The sequence below is a fragment of the Oryctolagus cuniculus genome, chromosome 20 (assembly GCF_051225735.1).
Source record: "Oryctolagus cuniculus isolate XC-2025 breed Fujian yellow rabbit chromosome 20, ASM5122573v1, whole genome shotgun sequence".
NCBI lineage: Eukaryota > Metazoa > Chordata > Mammalia > Lagomorpha > Leporidae > Oryctolagus > Oryctolagus cuniculus.
The window spans coordinates 7,789,327-7,796,561 of NC_142886.1; the positions used below are offsets into that span (position 1 = coordinate 7,789,327).

At 40.3% G+C, this 7,235-nt stretch overlaps 1 long non-coding RNA gene across 1 annotated transcript in view; it reads right to left on the minus strand.

Annotated features, from left to right (window-relative positions):
* The window catches only part of LOC149120028 (uncharacterized), a 37,267-nt gene extending 30,618 nt beyond the window's left edge, over positions 1–6,649 (minus strand). Inside the window, exon 1 of the long non-coding RNA XR_016226666.1 lies at positions 6,511–6,649. This is a non-coding gene — a long non-coding RNA (uncharacterized LOC149120028). The remainder of the gene's footprint in view (positions 1–6,510) is intronic.
* Between the last annotated feature and the right edge of the window lie 586 nt (positions 6,650–7,235).

Below are 7,235 nucleotides of genomic sequence, written 5' to 3' on the forward strand. Positions count from 1 at the left end.
AGAATATTTTGACAAGAGGAAAGGATGCCAATTCATATGCACACAAACTGAAACAAAGAGCTTTCCCCACACTTCTGATCAGGATCTCATCAATTTCCAGGTCAAAGTCCCCTTACACTTTGGAAGGCAGACTCATTGAATTTTTCTCCACCCTGGTGTACCTCTGTGTGAAGGATGCATCTCCATGGGGGACTGCACCACCACAAACCAGGGAGAACATAGTTATGGTTTTGACAGTCTGAAAAGAATGGATATCCACATCTATTGGTTCTGACTTGGCTAACAAGTTTCCTTCTGCTCCAGGAACCTGGTGCAAGTTTGGGGTAAAAAGATAGAAACACAAAGAAAAGCTGGATCTGTTTGGTGAAAAGAAAGGAATCTTGATATCTGGTTAGTATTGTGTTTAGAGAGTTAGTATTTAGTTAGTATTTAGAGAGGATTTCACTTTCCACTTATATTTGAAGAAATAAATGGGTACAATCAGCCATATCCTAACCCAGGACAGCTTTAGTCAGAGGATAGATTATAGCTAGCCTGGATCATTTATGCATCACTCAGTAAATGACAATCAAAATGAAATAGAATACTCTAAAACAATGTCAAACCTGTTCAGTATATATTTCTAAGAAGAATAATCAGAACATTCATCAGTCAGCAGAAAGAGAAGCAATGAAAGTGGAGTCACAGTGAGAGTAACAGAGAAATGATAGTGGCTGTGTCACCCCTCAGCAGCTTTCGACCTTAAATGGTCCCCAGCATACAGACACTGACAGAAAAGACACTCAGGACATATTTCCAAACCGAAGATGAGAGATTGCATGGCGGGTTGATCTTATGATGATTTTACTGAAAAATTTTGCATTTAGGCAGATATGTTTTAATATGGCAAAGTTAACCCAGTGCCTAATTCATGGAGACAGCCTGAAGAAGCACTGCTGACAAGGGAGAGAGCTGCAATATCTCTATAACTCTTCTTAGCATCACAAACAGAAGAGAAAAAGTGTACTCATGTCAGTGGTTATAAAGTAGATGGAAGCACAAACATTTCAGAAAAGAGCAGAGCAAAACTCAGGTACAGATTTCTTAAGAAAGTAAATTAAGAAATGAAAGGTTCCAAGATGGCAGAGCAGGGAGGGAGCTTACTGCTCTAGCCTAGGAGAAGATAGTTTTAAAAAAGTGGAGATAGTGTTGTCTCAGGGAAGAATTAGGGGAAAACAGCAAAGGAAACTCTACCAAAATTAGAGGGACATGGAGGGCATGGACGCCCATGGCTCAGGACTCCAACAGCTGAGAGCCTATGCACCAGCTCTAGAAAGAGAGGTGAGACAGACAACAGTATCCCAGCCACTGGCAAAAAAGCAGCAAAAAGAACATAGAGAGAACAAGGCTTGCAGCCTGAGGTGGGGTGGGTGGGGGAGTGTACCAGCTAAACTATAAGAGAAAAAAAAGTATGGGACGGACACGTTTCTCTCTCTGATCCCTTTACAAAGGTGTACTGTAACAAGCCAATAGAGCAGGTGCCATTTTCGACATACGTGACAGCTGTGCTAACTCGTCTGCACCCGGCAATCAGCTGAGCAGAGACTCCTGACTCTGGTGGGGAGAAATAACAGAGGGCTATGAGCTTGAGATTGTAGAAGCTTCCAAATTGGGACTGTGAAAACAATTGGGGGTGTGTGGAAGAACTCACAGTGTGGCTGGGATTTTGAGCAGTATCAGTGGGAGATGCCACAAGCTTGGGGGTTCCTGGTACGTGGTGAGAGACATTGCTGGGGAATCAGCTTACACTGAGGACAGAAAAGATCCATTGTGTGGTCCTTGGGACAGAGCAGATGAATATTATACCTACTGGGGCTAGCATTCATGCACTGGTCTCCATTGAGGAGAAGAGCTCAGCTAAGCAGATTATACTTCCCATCTAATAAAAAAGAGAGAAGATTTACCACACCAAACCTGGGTTTGTCACTGTAGGCATACCCTTAACCCTGGAGAACTGAACAGCGCTCTCTGGCCACACCCACTACAAGCATATAGAGATTCACTGAAGGCAGACACTCCACTGATCTACAGAGTCATAGTACAATGCTAAAAGCTGCCACAGCAAAAATAAATAAATAAATAAACAAACAAACAAAAAAAGAAGAAACCAACATCATCTCTCTAAATACTAGATTATGAATATGGTAAGATAGAAGAAATGCAAGAAATGGAACTCAAAAAATGATCATAGCATTACATAAAAGTAACCAAAAACAAACACACAAACTACTGAAATCCATGCAGGACATGAAAGAAAATCTGTCTCATGAAATTGAGATCTTAAAGAAGAATCAAAATGAAATGAAGAATTCAACAGAATGTGAAATTGAGATCTTTTAGAGAAATCAAAATGAAATGAAGAATTCAACAGAACAAGTAAAAACTTCAGTGGAGAGCCTTAAAAACAGAATCAGTGAGGCAGAGGAGAGAATATTGGACACATAAAACCTACCTAAATTGAGCCAAGAAGACACAGAAAACCTAATAAGACCCATAAACAAGACAGAAATTGAATCATTAATAAAGACAGTCATAACAAAGAAAAGCTCAGGAACATTCACTCTTGAATTATAACAGACATGTTAAGAAGAATTAACTCCAGTACTTCTCCAGCTTTTCAAAAACAATTGAAAGAGAGGAAATCCTCCCAAGTTCTTCCTACAAAGCCAGCATCACCTTAATTCCTAAGCCTGAGAAAGATGCAACAGTGAAAGAGAATTATAGACCAATTTCCCTAATGAACATAGATGCAAATATCCTCAACCAAATTACAGCTAATAGATTCTGAAACACATCAGAAAGATCATCTAAGCATGAAAACTCTAACAAATTGGTTATAGAAGAAACGTTCATCAACACAATCAAGGCAATTTATGAAAAACCCATGGACAGCGTCATACTGAGTGGAGAAACGTTGGAAACATTCGCACTAAGATCTGGTACTAGACAGGGAGGCCCACTCTCAACATTGCTATTCAATATAGTACTGGAAGTTTTAGCCAGGGCCATTAGGCCAGAAAAAGAAATCAAAGTGATACAAATTGGAAAGGAAGAAGTCAAACTATCCCTATTTGCAGATGACATGGTTCTATATATAGGGGATCCAAAAGACTCTACCAAGAAGAATTTGGTAAAGTAGCAGGATATAAAGTCAATACAAAAAAATCATTAGCCTCTGTAGACACAGACAACGCCACAGCTAAGAACTTCTGAAATAAATCCCATTCACAATAGCTACATAAAAATCAAATACCTTGAAATAAACTTAACCAAGGATATCAAAGATCTCTACAATGAAAATTACGAAACTTTAAAGCAAGAAATTGAGAAGATACAAAGAATAGAAAATCTTCCATGTTCATGGAATGGAAGAATCAATATTGTCAAAATGTACATATTTCAAAATGCAATTTACAGAATCAAAGAGGTACAAATTAAAATACCAAAGACATTCTTTACATATCTGGAAAAAATGATGCTGAAATTAATATTAGGCACAGGAGACATCAAATAGCTAAAGGAATCTTATATAACAAAAAGAAAGCTGGAGGCCTCACAATACCAGATTTCAAGACATACTACAGGGCAGTTGTACTCAAAACAGTCTGGTACTGGTACAAAAATAGATTGCTAAACCAATGGAACAGAACAGAAACACCAGAAATCAATCCAAACATCTACAACCAACTTATATTTGATCAAGGAACTAAAACCAATTCTTGGATCAAGGACAGTTTAATCAACAAATGGTGCTGGGCAAACTGGATTTAAACATGCAGAGGTATGAAGCAAGACCCCTACCTTACACCTTACACAAAAAATCCACTCAACAAAGATCTAAATCTATGACCTGACACCATCAAATTATTAGAGAACATCTGAGAAACCCTGCAAGATATTGGCACAAGCAAAGACTGCTTGGAAAAGACTCCAGAAAAAGGCACACTAATCCACTGTTTGTAGGAATGCAAACTGGTAAAACTGTTATGGAGACACTTTGGAGATAACTCAGAAATCTGAATATAGCCCTACCATACGACCCAGCCATCCCACTCCTCAGAATTTATCCAAGGGAATCTAAATTGGCAAATCAAAGAGCTATCTGCACCTCAATGTTTATTGAAGCTCAATCAGAATACCTAAGACATGCAATCACCCTAAATGCCCATCAATGGAAGACTGGATAAAGAAATTATGGTATATGTACTTTATGGAATACTACACAGTGGTAAATAAAAATGAAATCCAGTCATTTGCAACAAAATGGAGGAATCTGAAAAACATTATGCTGAGTGAAATAAGGCAGTCACAAAGGGACAAATATCATATGTTCTCCCTGATCTGAGACAACTAACTGAGCACCTAAAAATAAACCTGAGAAGAATAACTCGATCAGCCCTTGTCCTGACTGTTGAGGAGCAGCTTACAATTTTATTCTTTTTAGTATTTTCTTTTTCTACTTAATACCATTGGTTGAACTGTTTACTTAGCAGAGTTATTCTCAGGTCTTTAAATCCAGTTGAAAATCCATCCCTTTTAAAAATAAGAGTGGGAATAAGAGAGGGAGATGTACGGTTTGGCACACGTTCCCTATGACTTACCCATATGGGTAAGTATGTCTGTGTGGGTGCAAATTGTTAAAATCTTTACTTAGTATAGGGTTGATCCTCTGTATATAATGATAATTAAAAATGAATCTTAATGAAGAATGGAATAAGAGACCAAGTAGCAGGTGGGATGGTTTGGGGGTGGGAGGACAGGTATGGAGGGAAGAACTGCTATAATCCAAAAGTTATACTTACAAAATCTGTATTTATTAAATAAAAGCTTTCTATAAAAATCATTGAGGCTCAAAATGTCGATTTCACCTCGATTTATTACATTTTAGATGCTCTATTACTTACCACATATCAGGGAAAAATATTGTATTTATCTGATTTGGACTGGCTTATTTTACTAAGTGTACTGGTTTCCAGTTGCATCCATTTTGTTGTTTTACAGAGAATATAGCCTTGTCAACATGTTAGAAAATAATTTGTAAATGGTTAGGAGTAAAAATCTGACTAGAGATTAAAATCTACTATATGTTGGACATCAAATTCCCAAAACCAAATATTACATAAAATAGGGACTCTTACTTAAAACAAGCAAATTGAATCACAATATGAAAACTACCAACCAACCAATTAAAACCTTACAGAAGCAAAACATTTGTAAAGAAATACAAAATATTCCAGGCCCAGTGCTCTGGCATAGGGGATAAAGCTATTGCCTGTGGTGCCAGCTTCCCATATGAGTGCTGATTTGAGTCCTGGCTGCCCTACTCCTGATCCAGCTCTCTGCTGATGGCCTGGGAAAGTAGGAAAGATGGTCCAAGTGCTAGGGTCCCTGCACCAGCATGGGGGAGCTGGAGAAAGCTCCTGGCTCCAGGCTTCAGATCAGCTCTCTCTCTCTCTCTCTTTCTCTCTGCCTCTGCTTCTCTGTAACTCTGCCTTTCAAAAAAAATCTTTTGCAATAAAAGAAATACAAAATATTCCAAACACATCTATGTTTCCCAGATGTACCAAGGTAGAAATAAGCAGAGAATATTTTCAAATATTTGGAAACCCAGCATTACACTAATGATGATGCAAGTTGACCAGAACTTCAAATATGCATGAAGCATAAGCCTCTCATTCATAAACAGATGCATATATCCTTAGTATTCTTATAATAAATTAAATCAGATATGAAAATACAATAACAAGTGAGTTATAAGAAAAAAGGCAAGAGGCGGTTAACATTTTAAACAATCCATTTAAATTTTCCAAGTAAGTGAAAAATTCAAGAAGAAAAATCCCATGACCATTTAGATTGAATGTTGAAAAGCATTTAAAAAATCAGCATGAAATTTAAAAAATAAAAAACTGTTAGCAACATAGTAAGAATGTGGCTTCCTTACTCTGTTCAAGATTGTTTAAAAAGGATCCTATAACAAACAACACAATACATATAGGATCAGTGACAGCTTTTACCCTGGAAGTAAGCCTAGACCAGGCTGCCTCCACTATCTCCAACTTCTTATTGGAGGAATAGTGGGGGGAGGGGAGAGCCAAAAGAAAAAATAAGCTATAAAGATTTTAGAAATCTTTAAAATGTCAATATGTTGGTGATATTTAGAGCGAATCCATAAAATCTAAAACAGATACAACCAATAAATGAATTTAACAAGACTGCTGGAAAGATCAATATTTTTAAAATCCACTAGATTACCATACACCAGCAAGAAACAAATAGAAAATATTAAAGGTGAGTATGCAGAGAAGAAACCAAATACTGACAGGAGAAACGGGAAATAATGATTAAATCATGGGATGTCTTTCAGTTTCTTCCAATCAATATTAAACAGTAACACAAACGACCCAACAGGAAAATGAGTCACAATACGAAGAAAATGAAGCCCAGAGGCCGACGCACAGAACTGTGACTCACTGAAGCAGTTACTGCACCGAGAGCTCCAGCAGGGACCCATCAGGGAGGGCAGGGCCACAGGAGGGACCCGGCGGGTGCAGGAGCAGAGGGGAGAGGCCTCCCGCCTGGGGAGGTGGAGTCCGACCTGCAGCCAGGCCTCGCCTCCTGCTCTCCCACCCAGCACAACCTGAAGTCAGGGGCCCATTGCCGTGGAGGATGTTGATGGGCTGCGTCCTTTGTGACGTTGTGTGCACTCATGGCCATGCACGCTGTCCAATCAGGCACGACGACGTCCACGTCACGTCATCACGCGGGGTCCTGACGTCACAGTCATCTTACAGTTCTGGGCAGGAGCGAGGTGCTAGGAGACGGCTCTGCAGGCGCGAGGCTCCCAAAGCAAGTCGGGCTCCGTGGCCTCCACCTTCATCACCGGGGGACGCTGGACACCTGGAGCTGAAAACCGCGACGTGGTGAGTGTGTGCGCCCAGGTGTCGGGAGAGGCGTAAAGCAGCCGTGGAAGCTGCTGAGAAGCTGGCAGGACGTGGGCCTCCCAGAGGTCGTCTCCGAATCTGTGGCACCATATTGCCGCTGGCCCAGCGCTTCCCTTGGTCCCCTCAGACCCGGGGGTCGGGGTCTGGACTGGCACCCGGGACCCCTGACGCCCTGCCCCTTCCCTGCTCTCAGCGACTTCTCATCCCCAGAGCCTTCCCCAGGCAGCTGTGTGGCAGCAGCCCCGCGTCTCCCCG